The sequence below is a fragment of the Marmota monax genome, unplaced genomic scaffold (genome assembly GCF_021218885.2).
Source record: "Marmota monax isolate L192 unplaced genomic scaffold, Marmota_monax_Labrador192_F-V1.1 WCK01_AAM20220418_F8-fsc00040, whole genome shotgun sequence".
NCBI classification, from domain to species: Eukaryota; Metazoa; Chordata; class Mammalia; order Rodentia; family Sciuridae; genus Marmota; species Marmota monax.
This window is the reverse complement of record NW_026692782.1, coordinates 1,858,618-1,875,196: the sequence shown is the minus strand read 5'-3', so window position 1 is coordinate 1,875,196 and position 16,579 is coordinate 1,858,618.

Here is a 16,579-nt window from a genome sequence, read left to right as displayed (position 1 = left end):
TAAGAACTATCTCAAAAATATTTTGTAATTTTCAATATAGATATTACAGTATTTATTACTATATCTCTTATTATTATTACTTTTAAACCAGCATGAAATTTATTGAACACTTATTATGTAAATGCTTTATATACAAAATATCATTCTATGCCTCAAAATTATCACTGTAAATAAGTACTAATATTATCTTCAGTTTACATATGAAGAAATTATGGCCTAAAGAAGTTAAATAACTTGTACCCCTAATGCTCTGATAGTAGCAGAGATAGATGTTACTGAACACATGCTTCCAAATGTTATGTTCTTAATCATTCTGCTAAGTTATCTCATTTTAAAAAGTCTATGGGGAACAAATTTTATTTTGTTTTCTCTCAAATGAATACATAGCAAATGTACAAATATATGGATATAGTGTATATTCATAGATAGTTTATATTTTTTCATCTGATTATAAACTGTTAAAATTTTATTATACAATTATGCATTACTATTACATATGAGTATAATTAATTTTGATTTATTGACTTTGTATCCTATTACATCAATAAATGGACTTATTATTTCCATTTTTTCCCACTTTGGTAGATTCCTTATGATTTAAAAAATATATATTCCAGTAAATATCTCTTTCTGTCCTATCTTTATGTCTTTCTTTTTCTTGCCTTATCATGGTAGCTAAATTCTCTAGTACAAAAATGAGTAAAAATGGTGATTACCCAAATCCTTGCCTTTCTTATGATCATAGGAGGAAAGTAGTCATTATTTCATTATTAGCTATATTGTTAAGTTCTGTGGGCAATGTAATTATTTCATTTATGTGTAGGAAATGTGGATAAATTGAAGAAAATTTTAAAGAAAACAATCCTGAATTAAAATTACTTCATTTTTTAATTGTCATAATGTGACAGAAATTCTGAACAATGTTGGTGTTATGGGCTGATTTATGTCTGCCAATCAGTCTTAAATTGAAGACTTAACTCTGATTACTTCAGAATGTGACTACATTTAGAGAGAGGGCCCTTCAAAAGATGGACAGTTAAAATAAAGTCATTAGAGTGGCTCTTAATCCAATCTAACTGATGCCCCCATAGGGAGAGGAAATTTGGGCCCATAGAGAGATTGCAGGATCACAATTCCAGAAAAAAAGAACACAGAAGGATCCAGTATAGAGGTGACCTCCTGAAAACTAAGAAACAAGGCCTCGTGGGAAACCAAATTGGCCTACATCATTTGGGGTTTAACTTCCAGAACTATAAAAAAATACATTCCTTGTTCTTCAAAATTTCATGTCCCTAGTATTCTGTTATGGCAGCCCTAGCAAACTTATATAGGCAATGGTAAAATTCCTTTTCTGGAAAGCCAGAGAAATTTTTTTGACTTAATTTCTAAAGAATTTCTTTGTTTAAATAGTCAAATTAGCACATTTTATTACTTGTCTCTTAATAAACAATTCAATTCAGTGAACTCTTGGTTATAGAGCAGGCCTCTAACAGAACTCAGCAACATACATAGATTTCAAGAATAGCTTGCAATTTTTGAACTCACTTCAGGTATAATTATTTTTTCCAAAATCCCATGAAATTAGAAATTTCTGTATTTAAACAGCAATTCTAAACAAACAATGAGAACAGAAATACTGTAATGTCAAAGATATAATCCAAAAAACTTCAGTTCCTTAAATTCCTTCATTCTACGTGATTCATTCTTTTTGATCATATTTAACCTTTTTTTTCAGACATTGGAAAATTTGTTCATTCTCTGATTCTCAGTGGAAAATACTAAAAAAATATTGAAGTGAAAAGATTTTTCAGTTAGGAAAAATGATCATCATAGACTAAATCCATCTTAAACATCAATGTAAACATTCTTTAAAATGATTATCTGAGCTGGGTGTGTTGATGCATGCCTTTTATCCCAGTGGCTGGGGAGGCTGAGGCAAGAGGATTGTGAGTTCAAAGCAATCCTCACCAAAAGTGAGGTGCTAAGCATTCAGTGAGACCCTGTCTCTAAATAAAATGCAAAATAGGGCTGGGGATGTGGCTCAGTGGTCTAGTACCCCTGAGTTCAATCTCTGATACCAAAAAAAAAAAAATATCTGAAGATATTTTTATTTTTTCTTATTTGAATGTAAACCTTTACAGTTATGAATTTCAGGTTGACAGTTGTTTTTTTCTCAGCACTATGAAGAAAACTTGCCATTTTCTTCTGGTCTGCACTGTTCTTATTGGGACTTCAACTATAGTTTTAAAACTATTTCCAGGTACATAAAATGTCTTTTATCCTCTGATTGATTTTAGATTTGTTCTTTATCTTTGGTTGTCATCAGTTTGATTATGATATTCCTAGGTCTGATTTATTTATTTTGCTTAGTGTTTTACTGAATTTTGACATAAGGCTTGATGTATTTTATCAATGTTGGAGAATTTTGACCAATGTCCATTCAAATATTTCTTTTTCCTTATTTTTAATCTCTTCTGAGTCCAGTCATACATATGGTAATTTATTTGATATTGTTCCATAGATATCATATATTTTATTTTTCTCCCACCATTTTTTGCTTCTTGTATTTTTGTTAGATAACATCTAATAACCTAAAGGGAAATTAAGTGAAATTTTTTTTCTGTAATGTACCAAACTGATGATAAGCCTCCCAAAAGAATATAAAGCATAATGTCATCTGTGATATTGTATTTTTCATTTTTGACATTCCTACTGTATTCTATTATAAAGTCTTAATACCTCTGCTGAAATTTTCCATCTATTCATGCAGATTGTTCACATTTACAATAGATTATTTAACATTTTTATTATTATAATCTTAAAGACTCTGGGTCTGATTGTGATCTTAATCTCTTCACTAGGCATATTGATTCTTGATTCATTGTATGATTTGTAATTTTTATTCTATAATATGTTAAGCACTAAAAATCAGTAGAGATTGCAGTAAATAATATTTATGACTAGGATTGAGCATAAATGATGCCCTCCTTTTGTCAGAATGCTAGTGTAGGGAATTAAATCCATCTAATTTATAGTCATGGTAGGTCTGGATTTCCTTTATGTAAATTGTCCCCTAGTGCCTTTAAAAGGATATGAAGGTATGAAGATGACCTTCTCTTTAGCAGCGCTTGAGAAGGGAGTGCTTGGAGTTCTGCCTTAGTCCCATTCTCCTGTCCTCAAATGTCTACAAATGTTATATGTCTACACCTCAAATGGTCTCTCTCAGTTTTTCTGACTCTCCCCATCCACAAGAATCCTCTCCCTGGTATTCAATGGGTTTGCTTAGAGATTTTCTCTCATATATTCTTTTTAATTTTTTGTTTGTTCTTTTTTAGATACACATGACAGTAGAATGTATTTTGACATATTATACACACATGGAGTAAAACATTCTATTAGGATCACATTCTTGTGATCGTACATGAAGTGCAGTTTCACTGGGAGTGTGTTCATATATTTTTCCTTCTTCGCAGTAAATTTAAGTGTTGTGGTTTAGATGTGAGGTGTCCCCCACAAGCTCATGTGTGAGACAATATAAGAAGGTTGAGAGGAGAAATGATTGGGATTATGAGTGCCTTCACCTAATCATTAGTGAGGGGATTACCTGAATGGTAACTGAAGGCAGATAGGGTGTGGTTGGAGGAGGTAGCCTGCTTTTGGGGTATATAATATATTTTGTTATCTGGCAAGTAGAGTCTCACTCTGCCTCCTGGTCATCATGTGAGCTGCTTCCCTCCTCCACACTCTTCTGCTGTGATTCTGACTCACATCAAGGCCTGAGGATTGAAGCCAGCCTTCTGTGGAATGAGACCTCTGTAACCATGAGCTCCCAAATAAAACTTTCCCTCCTCTAAAATTGCTCTTGTCAGCTCTTTTAGTCACAACAGTGAAAAACATTAAGAAAATTTTATAAATGCATTTTTTGACACTCTGAGTAATCCAATGTGTTTGAAATATGATTTTTTAGATTTTCAGCTTATTCTTATTAGTGGGTTAGGGACAAGAAAATTTTCATAATTTTCTATTCTAAGCAGAAATGTAAGTATCAATGTCTTTTTGATGAAAAGAACTTCTTAATTTTAAAATGGTTCTTTGATAATTTTTTCCTTATAGTTAGTATTTTTTCTATAATATTTGAGAATGTTTTTTCTATTCCAAGGACACAGATGTATCCACCTCTCTCTCTCTCTCTCTCTCTCTCTCTCTCTCTCTCTCTCTCTCTCTCTCTCTCATTACCTAACAGTTACTTTAAACAAAATCTGAATTATACTTCAAATTTGAGTAGAAAAGTATCACCTTGAGGGTGCAGGGGTTGGGGTGTTTTAATTGATGATGCACTCCTCCCTCCTTACTTTTTTTTTATTGGAAACATTGGGGTTGAAAAATGGATGAATAATGCTTTAATTCTGCTCCTTATAATCAGAACCTGTTTTATTGCTAAGTACTTTAAAATTGCAATAACTAACTGATATGTTGGGAGTCACATGAATTCATCTGTATTAAGATTTTCTTCATTACTATTCCAGCTTTCAGCAAAAAAAGGAATTTGAAATGGATTATTTAATCCCAGCATATATGTATTCAGAAAGAAATAAAGTTTTAAAAACTTAATATGACTATGTAGCTCAAGGAACTTTATTGATATTATTGCTTTAATTAGTCAAATTCCAATTACACAGTCCAGTACAGAGTCATATGAAGCAATCCATCTGATTTTTGTGTTACTTGTTGAATGTAGGTATTAGAAGAAAAAAAAATAGGTTATTAGTCTTCTTACAACAAAAACAATCTTAATTTAAGACTAATTTCTTTTAGTTAAGTTTATTCAAACCTATCCTTTAGGAGATAATATTTTGGAGGAAAAAAATCTTTGTATTAATTCATATTAACCTTTTTTTTTAGCATTTGAAAGATATGATCACTATAGGTGACATATACTACATAAGATTTTTTTTCCTTGGTGTTCAAAGACAATTGATTTTAAATGTTTGATTTCTGTAAATATGCCCTTTGGAATGAAAGAAAATTTGTAAAAAGGCCTAAATCTTTATTGTCACAGAATAATTCTAAAATATTCTAAAGTAATTTCTCTTCCTTTCTTCCCTGTTCTTGTAATTATAATAGTCACTTATAACTAAAATCACATAATTTTGTTTTCATGGAAAAATACCATATTGTATTGTGGAGGGAATATAGGTCAGTCTTCTTTTGCATTTAATTAAATGCAGCATTTTTATACAAAAATGTAATACGTTCTTCTCTTTTTAAAGACAGCTATGGGAGTATATTAGAATTCTAGCATCCAGATTGTTTATTAGTGAGAAATACTATTTGCTCTGTCAACTAGTACTTATCTGATGTACAAAACTCTCTTAGAGATATAGAAGCACATGACAGGGTATAGTTGAAAATTAAACACACACACACACACACACACATACACACCATTTTGTGATAAATTAGAAATTGTGAATTCAACTATTTATGCTTCCAGAATCCTAAGAGGACACCATCAATCAAAATTTTAAATTAGAATTTAGCCATTAATGTCCTACTTTCATAATGGTTGTAGCAGCTGAGTAGTCTAAAGTGATTTAAAAGTGAGATGATATTGTAGCAGCTTCTGGAGATGGCCTTTGATGCTTACTTCTTGGTATTCCTATGTTTTCTCCATGACTGTGAGCTGGGCCTAATATCCTGCTTTATAACAGAGTAAGACTAAAGTGATAAAATGGCTGAAGTGGCACTGCTATAATTGGATTACAAACAGTACCATTTTTCTATTTTTTCTTGGCTTGCCCATTTTGATCAAAAACAAAATAAAACAGCAACAACAACAACGCAAACTGCCACGCTGGAGATTCTCCTGGTAGCAGGAAGCAGGGTGGCATCTGGCCCTTCCAGTGAGGAATTAACACTCTTAAAACAGTAGCTCATGAGGAACTGAATCCTGTGAACAACCCTGGGAGTGAGGCTGGATGCAGAACATACCCAATCCAATCCTGAGATGAGACCACAGCAACATTTAATTGCAGCTGTGAGAGACCCCGAAGCGGAGTACTCAGGAAGCCATGCCTAAATTCTGGACCTAAAGAAACCATGGGGGTAATAATTGTTGGTCTTTTAAGCAACTATATTTTGGGATAGTAGTTCATAACATGGCAATAAATCACTAATTCAGTTTGTAAGAGCTGGATTCTAGAACTGGGGGCAAGGTGAGGAAGAACATTTAGGTCATGAAATTGCCTGAACTGATTCAAGGAAGTGGGAATGATCTTGGGTTAAAATGGAGAAGGTACATACCACAGAACACTGAGGAAAACAAACGCAGATATAAATTGTAACAGAATCTCTTCAGCCAGGACTGTGAGGACATATTGGTAATAACATAAATAGCAATGATAGCTAACATTTAGTTGAATGATACTATGCGCTACTCAATTTGCTAAGCATTTTATGAGCATTATTTCATTTTATCCAGGCAAGAATACTATGTGAGGAAAAAAATACTTTTTATTTTACTTATAGTTGAGCAAAGCGGGGCTTAGTTCATTTATTATGAGCAAACTTCAACTGGAACTGTCATAAACAGTGCTTTATCTGGTGCTAGAACAAATATCTTGGTTGTATTTCTATTTAACTGTTATATAGATATGTTTCAATTATTCTGGTACAGATGTGTGATCATGTAAATAAAACTAGCTATTTAGAATTATTAATGCCTTAGTAGTTAAGAAACAAGTATTTTAGAGATTTTAAACTGATATTCAAGTAAATTGGATCAATAGAAGTTAGGCAGTTTCTCACACTAATTTTCTATCATGATGCTCTTTCCACTTCTATGTATTGAACTTCAGAAAATCAGACATGATTTTCAGAAAGATAAGAATGTTGGAGGCTTTTTATAAGTTGGTTGTTTATCATTGTGTTTTCATCTTTTGTTTAATAAGAGTGACTATGATATTATTAGATCAGTATGATTAAATAAAATCAGTGTACTTTATAATTTTATATAAACACAAGTATTAAAAAAACCTGTATGAAGGCGTATAAGAGGGTAGAGAGCAACAGATTCTGTGCAGCCAATTTAGGAATTCCAAATCACAAGGAGGACACAATTCAGGGTTTGAATTGTGGAAGAATTATGCAAGTAAGCAAATTTCTTTTGCCAAATATAAGCTGAGAGTTTGAGATCCTGGAAGTGAAATTGTTCTAAGAGATATGATGAAAGTTCTAGTGTAAGTGGCTTAAAGATAGCACGATAAAAATAATTGTGATTGCTTTGAATAAGGAAGTTAGAGTTGCAGGAGTTTAGGTATTATTTTAAATTTTCTTTTTATTTTTTAAAGCTGATAATGAAGATGCTTGAAACTGTCCAAAGGGGGTATAGTAAAAAATCATGGAAAAATCAAATGCCAACAGGGGACCTGTTCTGTTGAAATTTTAAAACAACTTCTTACTATCATCTTATTAATTCATGTTTAATGGCAACTTGATTAAAGAAAACTCCTTAGAGTTTTAGAAATATGGAAGACTTCTCTAGTTACTGTACAAACTAGTTAAGATTAACTTATTTATTATTCAGCAAATGGTAGGAACTTAAAAGGAAAGTTAAGCTGGATTATTTATCATAGAGCTATTGAAAGGTAATCTTTTATGACTGAAATACCCAGCCATCTTTTATCATTTTACAATGAGATGTTGCAAATATATTTTGTCTTTATTATGGAGATGGACTTTTGTTAAATAAAAGAAGTTATGGAAAAAGAGAACATGAAGTTTTTTTTTTAAAAAAACAATATTATATTCAATCTTTCTGTCAGGAATTTTGCACTTACTTCCTAGCCGTCACTCATCACTTTTCTATTCATTTAACTAATTAGTAGGTGGATAAAATTGCAGAGACAGGTTGAATTTTTTCTTCATACATGGAAAGAACTGAAAGTATAAAAATATTACAAAAAAAAATCATGGGATTTGGAATTGCTGCACAACAACAACAACAACAAAAATGATAGAAATGTCTTCATTGTGTGAAAAATACAGCTAAAATCTCTGTTTCCTTCCTGAAAGCTGACTTTTATTGCAAGGCCTGCACAAGTCCAGAGGAATTGTATTTCTGCCTACTTCTAATAAGCTCAGTGAAACACTTTGGCGATTTGATGACTTTTATGAGTGAAGATATGTCCCACTGGTATTCTCTGAGAATTTTCCATAGAAATATGTATGCAGCACAGCATGATAAAGTTAATGTTGTACATGGGAGATCATTCTTTTAAATTGGGATCCCGAATGTTTCCTTTCAATGGGTGTGATTTTTCTCTAGCAGCCAGTACTTAATACTGGGTGGTGGATATTCAGTTGAAAGAATATCCAACTCTCTGGTACATGGGGTGGAAGAAGAGAAAGTTGTTGACACTTTTCTCCAGATGTTTCAGTTCCTGTCTACCATGTCTAGTCCCTTAGGTAGGATGATGCTTTTTTCAAAAAAGCTATCTTGTTTTTAAGAAGTGATTCTTTCTCCCACTTCATTGGATCACATACTCAAGTAATACATCATTTTGAAAGGTCATGAGTTTTTTTTTAAATATTTAATTGATTTAATAATAATATTTTTTAAACTACAACCCAGGCACTGTTTACAGTCTAGAAGTATTGCTTGAGGATTCCTTTCTCTGCAAATAGTGACTGTTTTCCACTCACTGCTCACCTCTACTGCAATTGCCCCTTTATCTAAATTTTATCCCTCCCACCATAACCTCCCTTCCTAAGTTTTCAAGTGACTCTCCTTATTATTCTGACTCTGACAATCTTTTGACCCTACCAAGACTCTAAATCATGGATTCAATAAGCTTTTCATAGCTCCTTAACCCTCTCATGCTTTTTCTTCTTACTAAGCATAAATTCCATGGGCAATCTATTGAACCACTCCCTTGCATTCTCCTATAAGCCCATGGTTTTATCTTATTTGACTGGTAAAACCACAGCCTTGTCTTTTCTGATGGTGGCTAAGGAAGAACCTGCAGAAATGTTGGGTGTTCCCACTGTGAGACCCAGGTGGGCCCTGGATGGTCCCTGGTAGTCATAATTCATCTCCCAAGATCATTTTTTGTCTACTGTCCTAGATTAATATTCCCTACCTTTGCTGTCTCCTCAAACTCCCCAAATCTCTTTTCCTATATTTTTCTCTGCTGACTACTCTGTTCACTTTTTTTCATGGGGAAAATTAGAAAATGAGAAGAGAACATCCACTGATTGCCATCATCACATCTTTCACTTAATAGCATCTGCACCCATCCACTTTGCCTCCACAAATATGATTGAATTGAAACGTTCCTGTTTCCATTAAGGCCAAATTTCTGAATGTGGCAGTTACTTTTTTTCTTTTTCACTCACTTCCTGTTGTTGCTCGAATAGCATCTTCGAAATAATACCTACAGTAATAGCCTTAAAATTTGTAAAGTGCCTTTTCTTGCTTACAACTGGTCTTCTTAGTTGCTGTGCTTAGCCAAAGTACTTGTTTTAGTCAGCTTTTTTGGTGCTGTGACTAAAAGACCTGATCAGCACAATTATAGAGGAGGAAGAGTTTTTTTGAAGAGTTTTTCAGAAATTTTAGTCCAGAGAAGGCTGGCTCTATTTCTCCAGGCTGGAGATGAGTCTGAACATCATGGCGGAGTGTGTAGCAGAGGGAAGCAGCTCACATCACGGTGAGCAAGAAGCAAGAGAGACTCCACTCTCCAGATACCAAGATATACACCAAAGCCACACCCAATTCCCACTTCCTCCAGCCACACCCTACCACTTCAGTTACCACTCAGTTAACCTCTATCAGGGATTAAATCATAATTGGATTAAGGCTCTCACAACCCAATCATTTCTCCTCTGAACCTTCTTGCAGTGTCTAACACATGAGCTTTTGGGGGCCACCACATCTAAACCATAATAGTACTTATCGAATTCTAATGCACTGTGTAACTCATTATTGTGATTATTTTCAATTGCCTGTTTTTCTGCTGGAAAGTAAACCCCTTTGAGGGCAGGGGTCTTTATGTTTTATTCGTTATTGAATCCCAAATGCCTGGAACCATACCTGTATGTAGTAGGCAGTAAATAATTTCTATTAAGTCAATCAATTATTATTTGGAATGATGCAGATCATTCAAAGTGAAAATTATTGCAATATAGGAACATTGCAATATAGAAATATTGGCACTTTGCTGACTTTTTTTAATATTTATTTTTTAGTTTTTCAGAGGACACGACATCTTTGTATGTGGTGTTGAGGATCGAACCTGGGCCGCATGCATGCCAGGCGAGCGTGCTACCGCTTGAGCCACATCCCCAGCCCCGTGATTTTTTTTTTTTAAAGAAAAGCCTTTCTATATTGCAGTGTTTTTATTTAGTTTGGAAAGCTTATAATATCAGATTTCTTATTCAATCACTTTTTTAATTAGTTGCTCAAAACATTACAATGATGTTGACATATCATACATTTGATTCAAATGGGGTATGAATTCTTATTTTTCCATGTGTACAGATTGCAGGATCACATTGGTTATACAGCCACGTTAAAAGCACATAACTGACACAAAAATTACTAGCAAAGGGCTGTCCTTATGATATACTTCCAGGATCTTTTAATACTTGCCCACATTTGATGGCTCCTGTATCTTTCCTCCTGAACCTTTACTTCTTGCACATTTTCTTTCAGGAGTGAAAAGATGACCTTAAGAGCAGATATATTCTCTTAGAGATAAAAAGCTACATAGTAGCTTAGCTGCATAGGAAACCATATTCTTTGGATGATCAATATCTTCTAGAATATATTCAGAAAGCATATAGCTGTTTTTTTTTTATAAACAAACATTTGTTAATGTGTTATAATTTCAGCTGTTAAAATAAATACTAAGCCCACATTTTAATTTAATCATGTATTTATTTGAATATTACATTATAATCATGGTATTATCTTTGACTATTACTTCTCTTATTCTCTTCATTCTTGGAAATATAAAATGCTTTGCACACGATTAGTTCTTAAGAATGCCTTTACAATATTCAATAATGGAAGAAATACAGACTTTACTTATAATAATGAAGAAAGATCATCCTCTCTTAAAAATATTCTCTTAAGACTGTCATTTCATTAACTCTCATCAATTCAAAATACAGAACCCCCATGAATACATTTACTCCATAACATTTTTCCCCCCAAATAATATTAATATTTTCTGGTTCTGCAGCAGAAATCTAAAATGTCCCCAGAGTCTCTAAACCTGCCTTAATTGATTTGTGTGTAAGGCACACGCTAAACTCAGAGCATTCATCACAGTGGAGTTTCCTTCTCTTCCAGGCTGAGGTGTAGGGGAGAACAGTGCCACTCCAGCTCTCTTGCATCTGCAGGCAGCCTGCGTACACAGGCTTCTCCATCACTCAGGAGGTCACGACACAGGAGAAGAAGGAACCAAAGCTATATGTGCTGCCTCAGCCTCCCGCCCTCCCTCCTCCTCAGTGTTCTTTCCTCTCTTCTGGTCACAGAGTGCCAGAAACAGTCACCCTGACAGCTACCTCCATTTCTCTGAACTGATCTAAGCCACATTTCTCACTTTGTTACACAGACGGCTTTTTCAGCTGGCCTCCTCCGTTTCCTCCCTGCTCACTTTCTCACCAGAAAGAACATAAGTGACGGATGAGAGCATGGTAATAGAATATTCTTTTCTTTCTTTATCAAAGACAAGTAGTAGATTCACAAGGTCAGAGTTCTGGATTTTTTTTTTTTCCTAAAGGAGTTCGATTCAAAAGTTCCTTGAGGGGTCTATGGTGGAATCAGTATTGGTTGAAAGCTTTGTTGCATTTGAAACTTTACATTACTTTTTCTCCTCTAGAAGCTTCGTTAAACCAGCTTACTCTTTACCTGAGACCTGACACTCCATAGACCAGTGAAAAGGGTTCAAATTAGATCTAATCAGATACTGGAAATTAATGAAAGGTTTCCTGCTTGGTTAAAAAGAAGGGGGGTTTTAAAATGTGTAAAATAAGCATATTATGGTGCTCTTTACTACCTAGCTCAGTGTTAGATCAACTTTTAAATGCTGCTCTTTCTGGGTAGGGAAGGGAGATGTGTAAAAACCCTAGGCAACTGCCTATTTGGGGCAACTGAAAGGTGCCCCCAATTTCTTTGTCTCTAAATCTCTCTTTCTCAAAGACTCTTTAAGGTTGCCTCATTTCCTTATTTGCATGATCAAGGCAGTGCATTTAGCTCTTAATGGGATGATATTATCTGGTCATTTAAAATACATATTATCAGCAATTTAGATTAAATGTGCTGATGAGAGTAATCAGCCATGAGGGCTAAAGATAAAATGCTACTAATTCTATGAGGCTGGACCAAGGTGGAATGGGGAAATATCAGTGGAAGGGACTCTGGGGACCCTGGCAACAAGAAGCAATGTGGTGGCCCTGAGTGTCTCTGGGAATAGAAAGTTCAAAGGAGCTGGAAGAGAGGGCTCCCTTTCCGTGTGCCACAGGACAATCGCCTAACCTCGCTCTCTTAGTGTGCATGTAGGATTTTTCTTTATTATTGGTTTTTGATTTTGTCTGAGATTTTTCTTAGGTTATCAATAACGAGAATCGGATTGACACAGCTTTGCTAAGTCTGGCAAGTCACACAGACAAGGAAGCTGCAAGATGTGGATGGTGAGAAAAACCCCGGGAAGGAAGAACAAGAACACAGATTAGCATCAGGTATTCAATGAACACTGTGTGAGACAGAAAGAAAGGCAGGAAGACAGGAAGGAAAGGAAGAAGGTAAAATAGAAAATTCAAGTTCAAAGGTCAGTTATTAGTGGACAGGGTTAAGTAGGTCAATTGGGGCAGAGTCAGGGGCCAGATCATGTAACACTAATATAAAAAGGTGAAATTAGCTTTTATTTCCCCTGAATGAAATTTGACAGTAAACTGTCCAAAATGGGACTCCTCCAGTGAGGGAGGGAGAGGTTGTGTGAAGGACCCTAGACCATGGCTTATACATCACTTGCTACTCCCAGGGACAACACTAAGAAACCCCTGGGCTTTGTGAGATCCAGTTAAAAATCACTGAATAAGTGAAAGTTATTCTAAGATTATTTGGCCTAATCTGACTCTCCTTCAGCGATAGGTAAATATTTGTTTCTGTCATATACTGTGCTGTTCCCCAAGTTCATGAACATCTGTCAATATTTTATAGATTACATTCCTAATAGATATTGTGATGCCATGTATTAGTGCTATTTCATCCATAACATTAGCTTATACTTAGACAACTAAAATTCCAAAGCCTTTTGATATGCCCCACTATTCTTCAGTTGGTATTTTCATAATTGATACTTTGATCATAAATGGAAACTTTGCTAAAGGTGAATATGACTCAATCATTTAAAAACAATTGCCTTTTTAGTAGTTTTCTCCATAATGAAACAATGTTTAATCCTTCATCAGGCCATGTTAGAGAATAAAAGAACTTTCTAATGTTAGTGGCCCATGTCAGAGGCAGAGCTGAATACATACTCTCTGCAGGCAGGCAGATCCTAAAGAGCACATGCCCTATTCTTCATCTCAGTTCCACCACTCAGATGAGTTACTCTTTTTCTTTTCCAGAGTGACTCAGGTGGCAGAGGAAGGCTGGAGAATAATTCTCATGAAGGTCCTTCCACATAGAGACAAGATGCCATCTTAAAGGACATTCTCTCTTAAAGGCTGATTTTGAATAGGTGCTGTTTTACTAAGTGTTATCAGTGCTGTGACCAGAAGAACTGAGACAGTCAACTTCTTGTTCTGGAGCTTAGATTAAAGGTGAAAGTGTGAAAGTGAGGTGGAAGGAGCTCAGGAAATTGCACCAGGAAGGAGAGAGAGAGGGGGCAAGAGCGCGCTTTCTTCATCACAGGCAAAATATGTACCCCAAGAGCATTCCCCCAGCAACCCACCTCCTCCAGCCATACCTACCTGCCTACAGTTACCACCCAGTTAATCCCCATCAGTGGATTAATGCACTCATTAGGTCCAGGCTCTCATAACCTAACATTTTACCTCTGAACTTTCTTGCATTATTTCACACATGAACTTTGGAGACACCTTATATCTAAACCATAACAGGTGCCCAGACATGGGACTGGAGGTAGGAGAGGAAGTGAGGTTGGCCAGAAGAAGGAGTCATTATTTTATGGAAGGTGAGATGGGGTATTTTACTGACAAATATAAGAGGGCCTTTATTTAGGAGGGCCTTACATATTATGACTCCAGAATAACATGCTAGTAACTGTGATTTACGTTTAGGCCTCTAATCTTTGCCCACTCTGTGTCTTTGCCTTGGCATTGCTTTCTTAAGTATTGCCATCCCTTTAGTTACCCAGTATTGAATGTGATAAATTATTCCTTTTGAAATAGTCTCTACAATTATGTATAATCATGCATTTCTGAGTGTTTCTAGAAATCCAGAATTCCCAAATTGTCCTACTCTGTTTTTTGGAAATTATGATATATGAGTTTTCCCTGGATTTTTGATATTTCTGTATTTTTCCATTGTTGTCTTCAAGGTTGCTTCAAGTATCAATGTTTTCTCCATGCCCTAAATGAATTTGACATGGAACGGAACACATAAATGCACTTAAGGGTGAACTTCCATTAAATTAATTGACTTTATAATCTACATGAGCAATACTTATCTACAATTACTTTAAATAAAAAAAAATATATATGGGCACTTGGCAAAATATCTCCCAGTATAACATGAATGGTTTTTGATAAAAAGGACCAGTCTCCTGCTTTCTGTCTTTTGATCTCATTTTCCTTCCCCAGAGGCAACAAATTTCTACCTTTTATGTTTTCTGCTTTTTGGTGCCTACCTTGATAGCTCTAGATAATGTGATTATGCCACTGTTTCTGAACTTAATCACGTTAAACATTAATACCTGAATGCCTTCTTACTTTGGAAGATGAGAATTTAGCTTATCCCTTCTTGCCCTAGACCTTTCTTCTCTATATTCTTGTTACATAGTGAATTATTATTTTAATTCATTTTTGGTTTGCTTTTCTATGAGTAGCTGTATTTCTTGTTCCCACCATTTTAACCAACAAATGATATCATTTTTTATGAAATTGTGATTTTTAGCTGTTCTTCCCTTCATAATTCTTACCACTCTTTTAGCAGCTGCATTTTTATTTACTTTAACTTTTTACATTATCGAGGATGTTAGCATTTATATTCTATAAATTTGTAAGGTAATCATCTTATGTTAATGGGTTGACTGTGAATGTTAAAAATCAATAAATGGCTTTTGCATGATTTTTGGTTTTGCATAATATTGTATTCCATACTTTTCCATATCTTTGGGTTTTCTTTTCTAACTACAGGGGATTTTGTAAAATTTATTGACTTTTTCATTTTATAAGCATATTTTTAACTTTCTAGTGCTTATTTTCCAGATTCTGGATATTCCTTATAATTGCATTTGAGTCTTATTTTATGAATCAAATAACTTACATCTCTTGAATATACTGATTAGAGTTTTATTTAAACTTTTCTCTTTCTTGAATTATCTCTGCTTCCTCAGGATTTTTTTTTTTTTTAAATAATGACTTAATTATTTCTTCTTTATTTTTATTTTTACTTTTTTACTATATGTGGTTATCCTTGCTTGTTCACACATTTTTAAGTACGAAGTCTTGCGTAATCTGCATACATTTGTTATAAGGCCTCTTGTAATATCTCCCTGAATTTAACTCTTAATTGCAGACCGTCTGGGCTTTCAAGATTATCAGGCTTGTAGGTCCTAAATTAAGGAGGATCTGACACTGTTGTACCACCCACCTTACAAAACAATTTTAAGTTGTTTCAGTTCGTGTTTTTGTTTTCTTAGAGATGGTCCCTCGGATGTTTCACTTGCAGTCAAACATATTGCTTATGCTCCCTTCTGGGGATGAGAAAGAGGAAGGGGTGGTCAAATATAGATCCTTGGGCAAGCTTCCTGTTTTAAGCGTTGCTTTTCACTCCCACTCTCTGTCACGCTGAGTCCTGGCCCAGGGTTTCTGACATCACTGTGTACCCTGTAATGACCTCACTTTCAGTGTTCTCAAAGAAGCACCGCTCTGTGGCTTCCTCGGGTCTCTTCCCATTGGTCCAAACTATCCCACCCACTTGTAGCTCTCAGAAATTTGTGAAATAGCCTTAACACTGATGATGCTGCCTTTGACATTTGTTTGCTCTTTTATTCTTATTCCAGATTTATTTTTATTCTCACATTTCAATGAGATTTGGTTAGAGGGAGAAAGGGCAAACTATGTGCTCTTTCTGCCATTTTGAACTGAAAATTTGTTCTAAATGTTATCTAGAAACTTGGAAAAGGCACATTTTAATGTGTTTATAAAAAATTCTAATTCTATCATGAATAAGTCCAAACATGTCTATTCCTGATATAGACAATGGAAATTATTTGTAGCTTATTTTACTGACAACTATGTATGTGAAACGTGGGAGGAAAGTGAGACACTTTTTTTGCAAATTACTTCGTGGTTAAGCTATTTATTTGAGAAGAACTTGTATAAA